The 21,001-nt window shown below is 43.0% G+C and overlaps 1 long non-coding RNA gene across 2 annotated transcripts in view; it reads left to right on the forward strand.

Annotated features, from left to right (window-relative positions):
• The first annotated feature begins 2,107 nt into the window (after positions 1-2,107).
• The window catches only part of LOC142827578 (uncharacterized), a 48,229-nt gene continuing 29,335 nt past the window's right edge, over positions 2,108-21,001 (forward strand). For both annotated transcript variants that reach the window (XR_012902254.2, XR_012902253.2), the window contains exon 1: positions 2,108-2,190. This is a non-coding gene — a long non-coding RNA (uncharacterized LOC142827578). The remainder of the gene's footprint in view (positions 2,191-21,001) is intronic.

Consider the following 21,001-nt stretch of genomic DNA (forward strand, 5'->3'; position numbering starts at 1 on the left):
TGAGCTGTGCTAAGTCAGAAGCCCAGTGGGCCTGCCAGTGTTGGGATAGCAGAGCAGGTGTAAAGCAAGAGGCCAGTATGTAGCAGAATCTAGGTCCTGGAACCTGGAGTGAGGTGAGGCCTCAGGAAATGCAGCAGGGTCTTTTTGCCACAATGAATCAGAAGCTTCTAACTGTACAGATGGTCTCCAAGTGTTTATGCCAGACCTTAAGTGGCGTGCCTGAGCCAATCAGGGCACTAAGTAGGCACTGCCTATCAGGGAAGCCATATGTTGGGCAGCTGGTGAAGCCTGAGCCCACTGGTGTCCTATGCTGCTCTTCCATGCTCTGTCAGAGTTGTCAAATAGTGTGAACACAGCAGCTGCTAGAGAGCTAGCAGAGGTGAATCCTAGACCAGAAGATCCTCATACTGATGGATTCTTATGATCACATCTCCAGAGAGTCATGAGTCAACTTGTGAGAATCCAGTTATAGAGTAGTGCCTCTTTGTGAACTGTGGTTATATTTTATAACATTAAATTAAAATAAAGCACCCTCACACTGAGACCAGAGCTAATTTCTAAATAAATACTGTACACTACTGTAATGTACCTTTGTTGTTTAGAATGAAGATAGATTTATTTAAAACAAAATCTTCCCTGCAGCAGTTAATTGCTAACCTTTCTTTTAAAAGTTAAAGTCAGTTTCTTAAAGTGATTTTTGTAGGGTTGGTGAGTTCAGACATATTCTACCAAATCCAAGCTCTTTCCTTTAAAAAAACATCCGTAATGTTCAGAAATGCTGGTGTTTAGTATCTTTTAAAATCAGATTGCAGTGAGCTCCAGTAGGATGACTGCCATCTTGGCCAACAAACCGGAGATTGACTAGTAAAGTTCTCTAACTATGGCTATAATCCCCTTGTATACTTTGGCAATCAGGCACAAAGAAGGATTTTTCCACACTACAGTGTGTGTGGTACAAGTGTGTGTAGCCCCATTTAAGTCAGGGGTTTCCCAGAGTGAAACTATTTGTACTATCAGGTCTTTATTGAGACGTGAATCCCATTGGAACTGTGAGTTCTAGAAGCTTCCCTGGCTTCCAATTCATTTGTTGGTTCAGTGCCACATGTTGGTTTTGATCTGTAAACTGCTTCAGGGTTTGTGGCTTGTACAGTGTGTCATTCTCTCATTCCTTGAGTTTTATACTGAAAGTTGATATCAGCTGGGAATGTTCAAGAACCTGGGATGTTTATCGGGGTCTGGAAAAAGAGTATTCCTAGTGCAGAGCCCAAAATTCTAGGCCTTTCTCCTATTTTAATTCTGTCAGATCCCAAGTTTGCTGGCCTTTAGAGCTTGTTGCACAGTCATCTTTGTGGTGGTGTTTTATTCTGAGACAGTGAATGAAGGGAAAGGACTCAGACATGATGGAAATTTAAATGCATGTAAATATATATCATCACATTAATAAAAGCTGCTTGATAATTTTTTATTCATATATTTTGAATAAGTCAAGTGGTTGAAGTGATTTATGCAAATTGTCTCCAGAGCAGTTTTGGTAAGGTGACTGGGGAAATTGTTATTAGTGTGAGTCATTCTGAAACTGATAGGAGAATATAGCTCATAGAACATAAGCTGCATGATTTTCAGAGTTCAAATAAAACAATTGACGTAGATGTCCAATTTGTGGGGAGGGGAGGAATTGAAGATTAACAGACTTGTTTGTTCTTTTGTGTTTCATGACCCTGACAATCAAATCTGTTCAAAATGTGAATTTCTGAGTTATAAAGCGTTACTTTTAAAAAAAAATCAACATTTCACATCTTACATTCAAAAACCACCACATAATTCAGTAAAACCGAAACAGTGAACTGTGATTTAATCAGTACAGGATGGCATATGAAAACATATGTTTATAATAGATGAACTACTATGAAACAAAATACTTGAAACCTTTTTATGACTGTGATGAGGATGTCCACCTTACACTCAGGATTGGAAGGGTTAAGATAGGCAGACTGGCCAATTAACTCCCCAGGCTGTCTCTGAAAGGGAGCCAGGGCACAGTGAACTAATTGTTTGCATGCAGCTCACCTGTGCAAGAACATATGGGCCCTATAAAGTTTGGAAGCTGCCCACAGATGGTGTGTGTAGGCTATAGCTATTCTGAGTGAAGAGACTTGGAAGCATGGAAAACCCAAAGTGCAGGGCAGCCTGGTAAGTAGAAAGAAACCGAGGGAACCAGTAGCATGGGATAGTACTGCAGATTATGGCTGCTTGTTCTAGGGTCTCTGTACTGGAACTAGGAAGGCTGACAGCTTCTGTTGACCCCCTGAGCTGTGTGGGGGTGGGGAGGAAGCGCCACACCTATGGAAGGGATGGGGCCTGTGGCAGAGTGGATCTGGTATAGCCAGCACTGGTATAGCCAGCCCTATAGTGTTGCCTGGAGTGTGGCATTGCTTTAATGACCCACAAGTTCTCAGAGCTACATGCAGTATGGCATTTTGGTGGCAAATTAAAGGATCCTGGGATTCTGGCTGCCCTCACTGCTGCAGAAGGGGTGGTGATGGCTGGGAGCCATGGGTGCCTTGGAATTGCTGGCCCCCAGGGCAACTATCCCTGCTCCCTATTGGCAAACCTGGCTGAAACCTAACACAGAGGGTAGGCCTGGGTTCCCCTATCAGCCATTGGGAAATGGCAAGGGCATTGGCGAAGGCAGCCAGACAAAAGGCCTGGAAGGATTTTGAATTACGTGGAAGGGCAGGACCTAGGTGATCTGGTCAGAGGGTCAATCCATGAAGAAAAAACTGCAGTCTCTGAGTCAAAGGAGCTCCAGGGTGAGACAACATAGGGAGTGACACTGATGGAGGGGGAACATACATTTGGAAGAGCTAATTCTCAAGATGGCCAGCAGGAGGTGCTGCTAGTGATGAGTGAACACCATGATTCATGAATTGTGTGTGGATTTAAAAAAAATGGGATTTTAATGGTGGTGGTGGTAGTAACATGGTAACTAGGAACTGGGAAAGCATACTAGGCACCCAAGACAACCTGGAAAAATGCATGAAGAGGGAAATAGGCAGGACACTGTTACAAAAGAAGCACCAAGGCTATATCACAAAATGAATAGCACAAGGGAGAAATGTGGGGGTCACTCATGAAATTAATAGGTAGCAGGCTTAAAACAAAGGGAAATGTTACTTTACACAAACTCACACTAAGCTTGTGGAACACCTTGCCAGATGTTGTGAAGACCAGGACTCTAACAGGGTTCAAAAAAGAACTAGATAAATTCATGGAGTTAAGTCCATCAATGGCTAGTAGCCAGAATGGGTGGGAATGATGCCCCTAGCTTCTGTTTGTCAGAAGCTAGGAATGGGTAATAGGAGAGTGATCACTTGATTGCCTATTTGGTTTATTCCCCCTGGGGTACCTGGCATTGACCACTATCAGAAGATTGGATCCAGTATGGCTGTTATGTTCTTATGTAGTAGATACGAAATCTAAACTTAAGAAGTAGGGCAATGAAGAGCCAGAGAGAGGGTTCCTTCATTGATCTGAATGACAGACAAGAAAGGTCATTAAGGTATAAGATGACTTTCAGTTTTTTTGTTTTTTTTGGTCTTGAGTCCAGCAATTACATAATGGTAAGTGAGCAAGCTTTCCTGAGTGAGGCTAACATGTCAATTGCTGATTCTAGTATTTCCAGTATATTTTTAATAAAATTGCTCCCATTAGGGTCAGAACCAAAATAGACAACTAAAGGTAACTTGGAAGATCATTTTGACTTGACGATTTTTCTACTGCAAAACAGTGTTACAAATTATGAACTTTGTCAGATCACCCTAAATAAATACTTTAAAAATACATCTATTCTCTAAAGGTCAGCCCATCACAGATATATAGCACATCTTTAAAATTGTGTCCATATTAAAAGGCTTATTGCTTAAATATATGGTACTTAAATTGTGACATCCACATCACAATTTAGATGTCTCAGTTTCTGGGAATATATTAATTGGAGCATCTTAAAATAAAACAGTTGAATACCACCAACTTGACATACTTCCTCTACCCACAATAATTTGATGTGGTTTAAAAAAAAAAAAGCAATTCATGTGGTAAAAATTTTATATGCCTTATTCCCCCATTCCAAAAAAATGGATATGTATTGACACGGAGTTACTGTAGCTTGCTGGGGGGAAAAAATCCTTGTTCATTCTCATGTCTCTTTTCCTATTACATAATGCAGAGAAACATAAATAAATTATACAGTTGTTTTAAATACAAAACTCAAAGATTTAATATCATTTGGATGGAGTAAAAAGCATGAGACGCTCACCATGTCTAAAAGTGATGGAAAGGTCTAATTATTTTGAACCTAGCTTGCAACCAGGGGATTTGGAGCATGAGCTAAAAGACAGAAAATATTGAAAATAGAAGACCTCATTGTAAAACATGTAAACATGTGATCACTCATGGAATTGACAGCTACAAAAAAAGCAGTGACTTCATACTGTTTTCCTATTCTTAGCTAGGAACAGTTCTGGATCATGTAAGGATTTCACTAGAGGGAAACAGGAAAAGAAAGGGAGTAAATTAATATACCAAATGTTTTGGGATGAAGTGGAACACTTTGCTGAAATGCTGAGCAGAAGCATCTGACTAAATGAGATGGGACTAGCTATGATAGTCTAACTGGCTTAGTGTAGTTTTATTCTGGGAAAAACCCTGTTTCATAATATGGCTACTTTAATGGATATTATGTTTTCTTGAACTGGAATGTTCTCAATGAATGATCCTGGTCCAGCCCTTACTCAGGCAAAGTCCTATTGACCTGAAGTGCTCAAAACTGAAAGCTGCACTCAGGCCTGCTAATGGGGGGTAGAGGGAGAGTGGGGGGATGTGGCATGGGATAGTTTGCAAAGAGGGAAGTGATGGCTGGAGCCCTGGGCCCTTTGAATCACTGCTGGAGCACTGTGCAACATTCTCTGAGAGCGTATGTGTGGCTCACACTAGGCAGGGCTGAGGGCTCGCTGCCCCTGTCCTACCCCTTCCAGGAGCACAGAGTCATTGCCCAGAGGCCAGCAAGGCTGTCAGCTCCCTGGATATGGTATGGCTGGTCCTAGTTCCAATATCCACATTGGGCACACCCCCCAGGCTGCAACTAGGCTTTATTGCAGTCCTTGCAGGTTCTTGCATATAAGGCCAGCTCCTGAAATGTGTGCCCATACACGTGCATTGCCCTTCTCCCCATGTGCACCCAGGTGCTCCAGGAAATGCACCCTGAACTCTTGCTGGCTTGGTGCACCTTGACACTGTCATAGCAGTATGTAATACCTAAAAGGGGCAATTGATCTCCAGGTAATGGACCGTAAATTCAGGACCTATATTTTAAGGGCTTGTTTAAATTATATGTATAGATCAGAAATAAGTGTTATTCAGAACGGAAATAAAAACTTTTAAAAGAAAATACACAAAAGGAGTGGTGGATCTATGCCTTAATCTTGCTTTGTGGCACAGTGGCTTCAAGCTCTCTTGACCTGTATGTTTTGCTATTAGCTTTTAATACAACAGAGAAAATATATCTTTGTGGGCATCAATCCCCACTACAAATGGTAGCTCCATGTTTGGTTTCCATCTAGCCAATATCAGCAGCTTTTCATAGGATCACTTCTTGGCCTTGTCTTTACATTTTAAAACTGTTTCAACTGATTTATCTTTATTTGGTCACCTTCAAATGCATTTGTAGAGCAATGTGCCTCATTTGAACCTGCATCAAAGATCCAATCTTCAATTCTTCTTTTAGGGCCTAAAAATCAATGAAAATATCAGAATATCAAGTTTTCAATACACTTGCCCTATTGATGAATTAAGTGGCCATGAGCAGTTTGACTCCAGTGCCTCCAATACCAATATAAGTCCCCTTCTTCCACTTCTTGATTAAATTAGGAGGGAAAGTTGTGATTTCTTCAAAGACACTCCATACAATGTTGACTAACTTTTGAACATAAAACAAATTTCACCAACTTAAATATATGATGGAACAGTGATAGTTTTCCTTGCTTTCTCAAACTTTCTTTTTTCATTTATTCTTTCCCCGATCCCCTCCTTTTTAATCTATACCACTTTCTTCCCTCTTATGTATTGTCCTCTTTCACTTAATTTTTTGTTCTTTTATAGGCCAGTACAATGTTCCCTTTGTATGTTGTTATGCTCCTACCACTATTCTCATGTTTCTGTATTCTGACCAATTTCCTTTATGGGTTTCCCTTTTTTCCTCCTTCTTTCCATTCCTCCATCGGTGTGTTCTCCTTATATCTGGAGATCATAAACATCTGAGTTAGAGACCCTTATTTACAGTTTAACTTGCCCCACTGCTGTTCTTGCAAACACTAGTGTTGACATGGGCTGAATACTGTGAACACTGAACTCAAAACTATTGTTTAAATTTACTGGGGATTTTAAGTGTACATGGATTCCTGTATTAGGTCCAAACTTATGAACTGCTTCCTTAGAAAATATTTTTTGGGGGGAGCGTGGGAGCGGGGGCAGACAATGACAAGTAGGTAGCGTATTGTAACGGGCAGTACAGAACTTCAAAATTCCTCTGGAGCTGTACGTGAGGGAGGGTAATCTTTATAGTAATCTGATAGTCCTTTAAAGGGCATATCATATACCTTTTACAAGGAGCCCAGCTTTTTGGCCAAGTTGTTTACTAGAGAGCATCTATAGCAGTCCCATATTCTTCCAGTGCAGGAGCTGCAATTATAGTTTATATATGCTGCAATTCTTGCTGTCAATAATTTGACCGTAAAGATTACATTGAGAACAAAGCAACACATCTATGTTAACATTCGTATACAGAACTTTTAAAATCAGCAGTACTTTTATGGACAAACTTAATTATTGACACAGTTGTCAACTGATCATGAGGAGTCCAAAATTCTATAATAGAGTGGCTGAATGTGGTGTGGCAGGCTAATTTGAAGTAAGAGTGATGTGATTTAGTTGGAGTTGGTCTTGCTTTGAGTAGAGGGCTGGACTAGGTAACCTCCTGAGGTCTCTTCAACCCTAATCTTTCATGATTCCTGTGTATATTGCCAGAGTTTGCAAAGCTCATTCAGATCTGCCTAGATGAAAGACATTGCTGTATATAACTTATCCTGATACTAACAGTAGCGTGTTTTTAGTTGTCCATCATTCTTGTTCCCTTCATTGGTTGGTTATCAGTCTAAGCTTTTTTTTAACTGATTTGACCAGTGTAGGAATAATTCCAATTAGGCTGTGTCCACTTTTGTTTGCATTTTCAGAAGTATAATAAAATAAAACAAAACTTCCATTTAATTATAATACTGAAGACAGTTGGAATAATGCTAATTCCACAGTTATAACTTGTCTTTAAATCTCTAATAAAAGGTCATTAAAGGATACCATAATCATGTGCCCCCTTATAGTCTCTAAACATATCCCAGATTATGATGGCCTGTGTTACTGGCCCTTAGGATTTTTATAAGCAAGGGGTGCTATGAAGCATAATATTGCTGCTCAGCTGAGTAGACAACTAAACGTTCAAGTAGAGCAGACTCCTTATTCTCTGTAAGTGGCCTTGGTGCCAGTAGATAGGACAGTACCCTCCCCCCCCTCCACCCAGAAGGCGTTGGTTACACTGGTACCCCTAAGTGCTGACTTGACTTGAAGGCCCTGAATAATTGGAAGCTGTTTATCTGAATGTCCACCTCTTCCATTTCCTCATTGAAGCAGTTATCATCTCGCTTGGTCTTGGTGGTGATTCCTAGTGAGGTGGTGATTCCTAGTGAAGAGTTCTGGCAATGGTCTGATTCTGACCATTGAGGAGAGAACTGCAAACTTTTGAAGTAGCTCCTCGTGATGGGCCACAAACAGTGGTGCTGGAACTAAGGATACTATTGCACTTCCTGGCTTGATGTAGTAATAACAAACACCACATGGCTTCTGTTAATAGCTTCCTTACTACTATAATTGTTCCAGCTCCCTGGCCATAAGAACCTACATTTGGTAAGCTTTGGGGCTGTGATATTTCATGCCCTATCTACTGTGCTAATGGATGCTTTGTGGGCCAGATCTGTTAGTGTGTGCAACCCAGGTTTATTCTTCCCTTGACAGCCCACATATCTCTGGCTGATGCTGTGCTGTCCAAGCTCCTGTATAGGTTAGTCACTGGGCTATTCTGAATGATGCTTGCTGCCAAAAGCCTACAGAGGCCATTATAACAGATAGCAATCACTGGGGCATTAGGAAAACCTCAACTATTGTGTTAACTGTTCTGGAGAATAGATTTATTACAAGGGACAATCTGATTCAGTTCCTATTAATGTCAGGTTTGGGAATTAAAGGGGTACTGACAGAAAATATGTACCTATGGAATTTCCCCATCTTCTGATACATCTGCAGATAGTGGAGAGCTGCATTACTTACACAAGATCAGTTTGTCCACATAGGTAATTCAGACCCCTTATTATAGAGGGAGTGAACTTGTGGAGGGCAAATCTGAGGGGAGAGTGATGTGATTCCTATGTATACTGAACAGTTTGTAAATGTTTGGGTTTGTTGTCGCTCATGCATCTGGCTGAGGGAGGGGTATGTGTGTCAGGTGGGGCTGGTTTGTGCAGCATTCTCCATACATGGAGCAGTGGAAGAACTGTCTAATACTTACCTAAAAAAGTACTGAGAGCATCAACTAAACCTAAGACCAGAACAGAACAGAATCCAGCTGCAATGAAAGAAAGAACTTGTTTGCATTTGGTGTGCAAATAGAACAGTTTCCCTCAATGTGGCACTGTAGAAGAGTCTACCATGCACACGTGTATCATAACTATCTTACTGGCTTGAAATTTAAGGACTCTCTTCCTTACAAGTATAATGACATAGACATTGGGAAGCTATCCAACCCTGAGACTCTTAAAGTTCGAATGGATCTGTATGTGCTGTAAGATTGTCACCTCCTTAATTTCTAAAAAAAACAACAACAAATGGTTTTTTAGTTTATCCTGTACAGACTAACTCAGCTACCCCCGAAGCTCAATTTCTAGTTGGTCAGAGAACTCCCTCTACATTCATTGCAACAATTTAATCTGCACATGCTCCATGTAAAACCACTAGCAATTGCATGAAAACATAATGGATTTCATTTCCCCTCTACAGCTTGTTTGTTTGCTTTAGGTGGTAGTCTAAAATAACTGGGGTCTGAGTTTACAGAAAATTGGTTACAAATTTTTGAGAACTTCCCAAATGCTCCTCTCAAAAGAACTTTGACTGGAGTCCAGTACTGCTTTTATTGTAGCTTGCAATAAATGGGACAAATCCTGTTTTCAGTGAGGTCAATAGCAAGATTCTCATTAACTTCAGAACCAACAAGATTTGGTGCTGAGTTAATCAGCAATTTAGTTCTGTACTACTCAATATGTCATGTTATTTATCTCAAGTAGCAAATACCAGTAGTGTAACAGACACAACCACTGGATAAGTAAGAATTAGATCAAACCGTTATAGTAGGGAATTGAGAATCAAAATTCACTTTTCAGCTCTTTTGTGCTACATATCTATAAACACCAGCAAAACTGGTTTAAACCGGGTTTGTGATTGCTTTGCATCACTGGATGAATACAGTCCATTACTTTTTTCCACCACTGGCATACTCAATGGTCTTGTTTGAAAAGAGCAAAATATATGCATTTATGCTCATTCTTTTTGTTTCCAGCTGATAAGCCTGAGGTGGCAGTGCTGCTATTATGAATTAAATAAGATTCAGGGCATACACTGCCTTCATGAAGAATTTGAATGAAATAGAAAATCTCCTCCTCCTCCTTAGTTATAATTCAGAGCTTTACCATGCATAACATGGACAGTCAAACAGGAAACATTAAGTATTTTTCAGTATGATCTTTATTCTGCCTCTCCCTCTGAGGATTTCAAAGGATAGTTGCAATGTATAGGAAGGATTACTTATCTGAAGAGTGCACTGTGATGGAGCTGCCTTTTGTACAGCTGATCTTTTTGTGAGGCATGATGTGGTTTCCCAAACACAGTGCACAAGCTTCAGTTGGTGTAAATCAGCATTTCATATGATAGTTATGCCAGTTTACACCAGCTGAAGATCTGGCCTATAGATTTTAAAAGTTGGTTTAGTGGCACCAATAATCCATGATAACCTCATAAAGAAAGCTCTTTTTTTTTTCCAGCTGGCAAGTACCCCAAAACTAAGACTTGACTGTACTGGACAAAAGTTTTAGAAGGGGTAACCACTTTTTTTTCAATTAGACTAACACGAATAGTCCTGCAGCACCTTATTGACCTGTTTTGTTAGTCTCTGGTATCATGAGCTTTTGTGGGCACAAGCCACTTCTTCAGATGAATGGTGTTAAGGGGTCCAGGGTGCAAATAAATAGCAGAGAGGGGATAAGGAGGGAAAAGTGGTGGGGGGAATGGAGAGGAAAAAAATAGTGCTCATGCTTAATGAGGCTAATAGAGTGCGCTTTAAGTATTCTCAGTACCTGATGCTTAGCTTTTTATGTCATTAGAATGTGGAAAGTAGAGGCCCATCCAGGTCAGGTCTTTTTTTAAAAAAAAAAACAACAACCTGTAAATGAAACCAAGTTGTGCAGTTTCTCTCTCCAGGTAACTTTTGAAATAATATAGAGGCTTTTATATATGGAGATATACCTATCTCATAGAGCTGGAAGGGATCTTTGCGAGGTCATCAAGTCCAGTCCCTTCCTTCATGGCAGGACTAAGTACCATCCTTGACAGATTTGCCCAGATCCCTAAATGGACTTTTCAAGGATTGAACTCGCAACACTGTGTTTAGCAAGCCAATGCTCAAACCACTGAGTTATCTCTCCCCCGTTTTAGAGCTATTAGTGAGTGCCCAGGCAAGTTGAAATGTTCCCTAACAGGTTTCTGTGTTAGATTTCACATATATGACTTTTGTCCATTAATCTTTTGTTGTAGAGACTGTCCAGCTTGGCCAATATACATGGCAAAAGGGCATTGCTGGCACTTGGTGGCACATATCATATTGATGGATGTGCAATTATGAGCCTCTTATGTGGTGGTTTATGCGTTTAAGTTTTGTAAAGTTGCTTGTATAGATGTGTGGACTAAATTGGCACTGGAGTTGATTGCAGGGGTGGGTTCCTGGATGAGTAAGATGGTGTGCTGTGTGGCTGCTGGAAAGAATTTGTTTGAGGTTAGGGGGTTGTCTGTGGGCGAGGATTGACCGGTCCTCCAAGGCCTGAGGGAGAGAGGGGTCATTTTCCAGGATAGATTGTAGGGATCTAAGTTGAATGCTGTAGGTGATGACCAGTGGGGTTCTGTTTTCTTTGTTGGGCCTATCTTGAAGAAGATGCCTGGGTACTCCATCTGGCTCTAATCTGATTTTTTTCATTCTGAAGGTGGGTATTTAAGTTTTAAGAATGTTGATATGGATCCTGTAAGTGTTTGTGTCTGTCTGTGGAATTGGAGCAAATCCAGTTGTATCTTAGGGCCTGGCTCTAAACAATTGATTGGAAAATGTGTCTTGGATGAAAACTAGAAGTATGTAGGTAAATGTAACGGTCTGTAGGTTACTGGTATAAGGTGGTAGAAATGTTGCTGTTCTGTAATTGTACTGTAGTGTCAAGGAAGTAGATCTTTTGTGTGGCTTTGTCCAGGCTGAGGTTGATGGTGGGGTGGAAGTTGAAGAATTCCACAGGGATTTCAGCAAGGGTCTCCCTCCCATGGGTCCATATAATGAACATGTTGCCAATGCAGAGTGAGTAGAGTAAGTATGCTAGGGGGGATGAGAGCTGAGGAAACATTGTTCAAGGTCAGCCATAAAGATGTTGGCTTATTGTGGGGCCATGCAGGTGCCCATAGCTGTACTTCTGACTTGAAGATATAAATTGTCCCCAAAGTGGAAATAATTGTGGGTGAGGACAAAGTCGCAGACCTCTGTAATCAGGTATGCATTATAATAAGATAGTATTCTTGATGGCCAGTAATCCATCATGTGGAATGCTGGTGTAAAGAGCTTCTACATCCATGGTGGCCAGGATGGTGTTTTTAGGAAGATTACTGATGTTCTGTCATTTCCTCAGGAAGTCAGCGGTGTCTCAGAGATAGTTGAGTGCTGGTAGCACAGGGTCTGAGGAGAGAGTCAATATAACCAGATAATCCCGCTGTAAGTGTGCCACTGCCTGAAATGATGGGTCATCTGGGATTTCCAGGTTTGTGGATCATTGGTAGCACAGAACTCCTGGTCAGTGATTTGGGGGGGAGGGGGTTGTTGTATCAGGAAGCTTCATGAGCAGTCATTCTGGTGGGCAAAAGGGAGAATTACATTGATATATAGTTAAATAATTTTTCATAACTTATCCTAGCCACTGGAGAATTTGTTCTTATCATAAAGTATTTCAGTAATTTAAAAATGACTCGGTGGATTTATTTTTCATGATTTAGCTAAGTATACACATTCATACTTGGAAATCAAATATATGCATGGTGATCTCGGGCTGTAGGAGAGCTGATCAGATGGCAACAGCTGGAACATGTATAGTCCTTAGGAAAATAACAGCAGCCCTTTAATGACAAGATTTCATTTATATCACCTAAAATAACAATGTGCATATTTGCTTATCAACTTATTCATGATATTATACAACAGAACCCCTTTATACAGACCGAGGGAAAAGGGGTTGCAGCTAACATTTCTTAGTTATCCTCTACTCATTTCAAAATTTACCATGAGATCTTTAATTCCTAGCTGGATGATAACTCAAGGAAGGCTGAGGAGAAGTTGGGCTGGGGGATAGAACTTGTCCCCTCGTTCTTATGCCCAGCACTGAGTACTAATAAAAAGTACCAGGTTCAAGTTCCATCAGCAGTGAAAAGCAATCCCTGAAATTACAACTGTCTGGGAAACTGAATTTCAATTCCACAAAAAATGTTGTGTTCAGATTTTTTTTTCATTCTGATGGAAGTGGGGGGAGCCAAAATGCTAAATATGTTCACAGAACTCAAAATTTCCAATGTTTCATTCCAAAAAGAAATATGCTTCCTGGGACACCCCCAGCTCGTAGGGTACAGTAGAACTCAGATCCTGGAAGACAGGGGGGTGGGCTGCAGAGAAGCTGGGCAGGAATGCGGGCAGGTTTTGAAACTCACGTAGCAGGCTGGGTTGCGAAAAAAAGTTTGTTTGAAATTCTACTAATTCAACAACTTTGTGGTGGTTGTGTGTTTTTGTTGCAAATTCTGGTAGTGGAGGGAGGAATGGGTGACTGGAAATTTTGCAACCAGCTCTACTCAAGATAAGTTTATTAGCTACAGCTCTCCCTGGCTTCCTCCACTCCAGTGTTTTGCAAGAGGATATGTAGCCCTATCAGCAAGCTCCTGTCTGCTATTGTCTTAGTTGTGTTCTGGGGTTCTCCTCTAGGTAATACAGGAAGGTTTTGAGGGAAGATTCCAAACATTCTTTTCCAACTCTGGAACTCCTTGGGAAGGTGGGAGTGGAGGTGGGGGGAAGGGGCGAAAAGGAGATAGACTATGCATGGGGTCTGTGCACTAAGAATGTGTGGTATGTAGGCTTGGGTGCCCCAATCAGGATATTTCAAAGGAGCCAACAGTGGGTCAATAAATCCTGGCACAAAGGATGTAGCAAGGAAAGAAGAATTTGGCTGGTAGTTATCACAATCCAGGCACTACCTAACAAAGGAACTGATCAAAATTAAATATCATGAGTTCTTGATGGCATTTTTGACACAGTAGTTCTTTTTAATGTGCAGTTCATCAGGGAAGGAAACCAGAAATCAAACCAATGAGCTGGAAAATGGAAAGATCTAGCAGATGTCAGGTTGCCAAACAGCTTTTTCTTTGGAAAGGTCAGAATCCAGCTTGACCAAGTGCTCGTCTGCATCCCACTCAGGAATACAATTTTCAATCATATAATTGGATTTGCTGGCCAGTATCTCAGTTTAAGATTGAGCTGTGTCAATAAGGATTAAGGGACAGGAAAAGGCCATGTATCCAATCTTGCCTGTTGTCTCTTAGGGCACACCGCAGATTTATTTCGAAATAACATGAGTTATTTTGAAATAACTAGGTGAGCGTCTACATAGCAAGCCTGTTTCAAAATAATTTTGAAATAATGGGCTTCTTTTGAAATCTGTAAACATCATTTCACAAGCAATGACACCTATTTTGAAACAGTTATTTTGAAATAGGGTGTGTAGTCAGCTGAGGTTATTTCATAACAGCTGGTCTCCAGAGGGTGTCTCAGGTTCCCCAGTGACCGCTCTGTCCACTCTAATCAGAACTCTATATTTCCCCTTCAGACCTTAAAGCTGCAGCCATGATTGAAACAGTCTGTGGCACAATGCTAGCACCCGGCCACACAAGTTCCTAGCTTTACCTTCCCTGTTGCCATTGGAAACCCCAACATGTCTCCTGAGCACCCGCAGCTGCCAGCACTTCTTAATCTAGACCTAGCCTGAGACACATTCATTGGATACATGGCCTTTTCCTGTCCCTTAGTCCTTATTGACACAGCTCAATTTTAAACTGAGATACTGGCCAGCAAATCCAATTATATGATTGAAAATTGTATTCCTTGGATCTCACTGAGGTTTGGGAAGAAGAGGCAAACCTGCAAGAATACCGATTTCTAGGGACAGATGGTTGACAGCCTGGGTCAGAGGGGGAAAACTTAAGCAGGCCTACACCAAGGTCAGGGAGCACAGCTACTGTTCAGGGGCAGCACCCTAGACCTGCTCCTACTTTGACCAGCTCCACTACATCCTGGGGGGAGGGGTGTCAGTCCTTGACTCCCTCACTGTTGTGGACTTTGGGCTGGATATGACCACTGTCACCCTCCTGGAGGGCAGGCCTGTGGCTGAGGAAGAGCAGGACCAAGCCACTGAATCCATGATGCCCACCAGACAGGAGCTCAGCCTGACCCTAGGGCTCACTCCCCTCTCCCATGATGTTGCTCAGGGATCAGACAAAGCTGGGGAAGGCCCATCAGGTGAGCTCCATAACTGACACTAGACATACACGGGGGGAGGCAGTGGGTGGTGAGGGGCTACACACTCCTTGCTTGGCCTTCTTGGCCTCAGGGTCACACAGTAGCCTGTGCATGTGGAGTGCCAATCTAGAGCACACAGCCCCAGGAGGCTGCTATAGAGGATCCTTGTGCTCCTGCTCACAAGGTTTCTGGAGAGGCCTGCCTCCCTGCCACCACTAAGGAGGATGGGGTCTACGCGTGCGTGTGCACGTGTGCGCGCGCGCGCGCGCACACACAGTAGTGCCACGCATGGTCACGCCTGCATTCTCGGGGCAGCATCCTCTCCTGGGCAAGCGAGGCAGAGTACACTGAGCCCTTCCAAAGGGAGCCTGCTGTGAGGGGAAGGAAATGGAGGGGACTCCAGTAGCATGTCGCAACTGCTGTTCTCACACACCTTCCCCCATTTTCCTCTAGGGGGCAGGGATACAAGTCCTCTCCCTGCAGAATGCTGCCACTTCCAGACCTGGCATGTGCACAGCATGGAGGGAAGCTGAGCTGCCCTGTAGTCCCCTCCTGCCTGCAGGCTCCTGGCCTGGCTAGTACCTTCCCATGCCTGATTAACCCAAGGACATGGGAGTAGCAAGTCTCTCCCCAGGGACGTCTGTGACCCTGCAGGAAAGGGCCCACTGTGTAGGCCACACATGGCCTTGCTCCAAGCACATCGTCCATGTCACCGAGGAGGATGACCCTGTGCAGCAGGATGGCCCTCACCACCTGGAGAAGAAGACGGAGAGTAACAGGGTTGCCAGAGCCCTTGGGAGGCTCACACACCAAGACTAACCCCATCTCCTGGCAGGGCTTTGTGAGCCAGGACTGGAAAACCTTCCACTACCCTTCCCTAGGGACCCCCATTCCTGCAGTTCACCCCCTCCCAATAACATAGTAAGAGTCATACCTGCCCAAGCCCGGCTCCAGTAGTCAGTCTCTGAATACCAAACTGGCTTCCAATGGAGCAAGGCAAGCTTCTAAATGGCGATGGTGACCTGCTTTTGGAGGGAGATGGTGGGTTGTATGTGGGTGTTCTGTCACCTGAGGGCAGGGGCGAGCCACTCGCACCACTCCAGGAAGGTGGCCTTCTGCATGTGGAAGTTCTGGAGCCACTGCTGGTCGTCCAACCGCTCCATGATGATCCGGTCCCACCAGTTGGAACTGGTGTCCCGGATGCAGCGGCAGTGCACCGTGCACATGGGAAGCCAGGAGGGGCTCTTCTGCATGTGGAGAGAAGTGAGGAGGTGCCATGCAGGGAGAGGTGGGTCCTGGTTCTTCAGTGCCATGAGAGCAGCCTGCAAAAACTGCACCAGGAGGTGCATCATGATGCCCAGGATCTGCAGACTGCTTTTAGCAGGTACAGCTCCATGGCTGGAGCGTTGTGATGTCTGAAAGGGCAAGCAGGCAGTGGAATGGGTTTGCTGTCTCCCAAGGAGATAGGCAAAGAAGAGGAGCCTAAGGCTACGTCTAGACTATGGATTTTTATCGGAGAAAGGGATGCAAACTGCACTCCGCAATTTGCGTACCTTTTTCTGTCTTTTTTTCAGAAGAGGCTTTTCCGAAATTTGGCCCATCTACACTGGGCCAAATTTTGAAAACCTCCTTTTTTGGAAGAGCCCGTCCTCCCTGTGAAATGAAAAATACAGGGCCTTCCGACATTTTTTTGAGGAAGAGCAAATGTATTCTTTTGGGAGATGAGATGGGTTCCCTGGATACAGCAGAGTTTTCCCGGGAAAAACTTCTTAATCTAGACATAGCCTGAGATGCAACTATGCGGGGGGAGGGAGAGGGTCCCTTTAAGCACGAATTTCAGGCAGCAGCTCTAGGAAGTGACTGCTGTTTTGATGCCTTGCTTAAAGTGCTTGGGGAGTACGGGGGGGGGGGGGGAGAGGGCTTAAATGTGATTGAGGCTCCAATGAGTGTGGCTGCTTTATTTCAAAATACATCAGCACTATTTCAATGGGCATTTGCAGTGTAGTCCCACTACTTTGAAATAAGGTATTTTGGAATAAAAACTTCAAAATATCTTAAAATAATGCTGCTGTGTAGATGTATCCTTAGCATGGCTTAATTTTTAAAAGGAAGTAAAATTATGCTCCCAAATCCTTTCCTTCTCCAGAGAAGAGGAAGAGAAAATCACATAATAAAAAAGACAGGTGTCTCGTACTCCTTTACATGCTTCATTCTAATCATCTTTCCTAGTAACTTATTCCATATGTATGTTACTCTTTTTATGGAATAGTTCTGACTTGCTACTTTTTTTTTTTTAGTTCATTTCCAGTCTTTTTATGATTCAGAATACTTCTATTCATTCACATAGTAAAGTCTCTTACTTTCCCCTCCATAACCTTTCATTATAAGTATTAGATTTATTGTTAAGTTAGATTATTGAAAGATGGTATATGCTAGAGTCTCCTGTTTAGGGAGTTATTGTAGAAACATCATGTGTACTGTTATCACAGTGCACAACAGCAATATAAAAGCAAAGGACATTGCATAAACAATATTTTTTTAATTTGCTAAAGAGAACTTGTGAGGTAAGGATGCTACTAGGTATGGATGTTACAAGGTATGGATTCCCCCGCAAGGACTGTCAGATTTCAGCAAAATGCTCCAACGATATAATGAACGGTGCTGGATTTACATTAGAAGCTCTAATATAGAAGAGGTTGAAAACATTTTCTGAAATAAATTTCATGTTAGCCAATGCTCACAGATTTGAGGGTTTTTATTGGTAGGTCTTTTGCTTTTCTGACTACATGGAAATATTTTCATTCCTCCAAATAGTCTTTCCCTTTTCCTCCAAGGAAAAGTGGGATGGGAGAGAGAGGAAGTTTTGGGGACAGGGGAAAACTTAGAGTAGAGCAGGTGAAAAAATGTTTTCCAAGACCATTTTGGGTTAAAGCCTTTATTTGACAAATTTTGATGTAACTGCTCTACTCTACTCTACATTGTCTTACTAGCCTACTTCCTGTTAGTAGCTTCAAGTTTCACAGGCTTGTTCCATGTCACTCATTCCCTGACAACTCTTGAGGTAGGACACCTATGTGCCACCTCAAACAGGACTTCTACAAAGCCATTGACTAGCCCTATCCTTGCTTGGATTTTGGTTTGTTTTTTGTTTTAAAATAATTGTGGTTGGCAAGACCACAGTTACTTTGCCACCACAGCCAATGGAGGAGGTAGTAACCATGTACCCACTTTCCTTCAGAGCAACAATTCTCAATTAGGGTTCTGCAGATCTGTGGTCTGAAAGGGCTCTCCAGGCAATCATGAACTATAGCCAGGGCCGCCAGCCCTGCTGCTCAACTGCACGCCTTTGACTCTATGCTCAGCCCCAGGATCTGCACCTATGCCCTCAACAGATGTTCTATTGCAGGCAGTTGATCATCTGGTGGTAGAGGCAGCCTGGGTGATAACTTGCAGATTGTGTGGAGATGTGAAAATCAGACGAAAGCAATCCCTACCAATCTGACAGCATATCAGTGTGAGTTCTGCATTCAGGCCTACTAGCTTTGGAGGGCTGATCCTGCTCCTCCAAGAGTTGCAGAGTATGAATCCATGTGCCATGGGCAGCCAGCACTGGAGACTGGGCACACTGGAGCAGGGAGGGTTTGCCTGGGTGCTCAAAATTAAAAGCTGACACGTGTGCCTTGAAGCTCATGTTCATAACCTTGTGGTATGGCATTATGGATTGCTGGTTAAAATGTGAAAACGATGTTGACTCAAGTGAAGATGCATAATAATATTAGTGGTAACTTAACAGAGCTTTTCAAGGACATTGGTAGGCTTGGGAGTCTGCAAAGAATTTTAAATAAAAATGGGGGTCCTGGGGTTGCTAAGGTTTGAGAGCTTTAGAGCAAAGGAGACTTCCCAAGGCACTGGCAGGGCAGTTATAATCTGTGTTCCCTCTAAGATTTTTCCATCCATGAGTAGCATGAGTTTTGACCTGTGCACCAATATTGAGGTCACGTGTGCTTGTTCGGATGTGACACTGTTGCACCCACCAATTACTAACAAATCACACACGCACATGTAAATACAAAGAGCAGACTAAAAAATAATAGCCTTGATTTCCAGTATCTTGTTCTACCCACTAACTAGACACTCTCCATTTCTCCTTGAAACAATGTCCCTTGGGGATTGCACTTTTGAATGGTATAATGAAAGGCCATTCTTTCTATATAATATAAAGATCGCTTTTAGCTGTCTTGAGTAATGAACAGGCTTGATACTATGCTGATTTGTTTTTAATAACTATCATTTTTACAATCATCAGCAAAGCAGATCTATGATCTAAATCTGGACATGGGGTTTAAGGGAAGCTCCCTGTGAGCCCCTGGCACAGCAGGACCGTGCCTGCATCTCCCAGCCTGGGGGGTGCCCTGCACCCCACCCCCACTCCTGAGCTGAGCACTGCAGACTGGTGCCTTCCCAGCCCTGGAAATGCAGCCTGCCCCGCTACAGCTGTCAGAGCTCCTTCCCCAGACTTGGAGCTGGCCAGGGCTGCCGCTGCTGCCTAACATGCTCCAGCTTTGGCCCTGCTGGGTCCTCCACCACCGGACACATGGCTCGCCTCGCCTCTCCTCCCAGCAGTCCCAGCCCCCAGATCAGCCTCGCTCCATCATGCAGCCCTGCTGACTAGACCATGTGGCTGCCACAGAGCAGGAACCAGGGCCAGGGTAAGGCTGCCCCAACAGGGATCACCTCGCCACTGCCTGGTTCCAGCTACTGCACGCTGGACTACGTGGCATTCTGCCAAGCCAGAACCCACCACTCACCTTGAAGCAGGAAAGTGAGTGACGAGTGCTGCTTCACAGCTCTGCAAATGAGGTGGATGGACCCAGAATTTTTTGTGCATGGCCACGCATGCATCTTAGAGAGAGCTGTAGTTGTAACTGACATGAAGAGGTGGGGACATCATTATTTATTTGTATTGTGGCTAGAGATCTGAGCTATAACAATGTATGGTTTCAGACTCAGATCAGAATCAACAACTCAATGCAATTGACAATATTTGTGCAGTGGTTACTGCACATCTGCTACCTGATGCAAGTGTCTAAATATGGCTTTAGATAGGGAAGAGCTAATATTTTGGTCCAGATTTGTATTTGTAATTACATTCTGTGAATGTAGTTAGTACTCTGGATGGGTGTGTGCTTATAAAAATTTAAATAAAGAACAACTTGCCTGTACCAGAACTATGTAGTGTGACCATATTTATTTAGAACATTAGCCCTTTATCCAGTGCAAAGCCAGCAAATGCTGATACCTTCTTCAGCACTGAGTGTTTCCAGCTGGTGACACTGAATACTCTCCTCATGTGTAACACTCACCAGTTGTTTTCACCCCTCCTCCTCTGCATTTCGTTTCTGCTGCTGGAAGGATGTGGGTGGTGATTTATAGTGCATGTCCAATTGGCTCTGTTTGTCCGTGCTGGCCTGCTTTGTGCGGGCTGAGGTCAGTGGTGTATTTGTAGGTATCCATCCAAGGAAAACACCTCACAGTGAGCAAAAATGCTAACTAAGCAAAACAAACTCAGGAATGTGATCATCTGTTTAGCTAAGTTTTCAGCAGGCTTTTCCATCACAGTAAAGTTGCAGTCTGGCTCTAGAAATAGAGGAGTGAACTCAGCACTCAAATACCTGAGACTGCTTCAAGTATGTTGTGGAATTAGTTTCTTTGAGCTTGTTGGGTTGGGGAGGAGAAGATTATCTTAAAAATGTCAGGAATCAGCTTTAAGTAAATCAAATCCAATAAAATTTTTGTACCATACAAATTCTATTCTTTATACTTTAGAAGCCTATGCTTTTGTGTACAAGCTGAGAGGGAAAATCTCCCTCCCTCTGCACTGACTCCCAATCTGTTAACTGTTCAGTGGACCCATATTGCATATTTCATGGCTGATCCTCTGGCAGCTTACACTGCCATTACGGGGAGCTCTGCTTAGTCTGTGGTCCAAAT

This window comes from Pelodiscus sinensis, chromosome 3 (assembly GCF_052426305.1).
Source record: "Pelodiscus sinensis isolate ZL-2025 chromosome 3, ASM5242630v1, whole genome shotgun sequence".
NCBI lineage: Eukaryota > Metazoa > Chordata > Testudines > Trionychidae > Pelodiscus > Pelodiscus sinensis.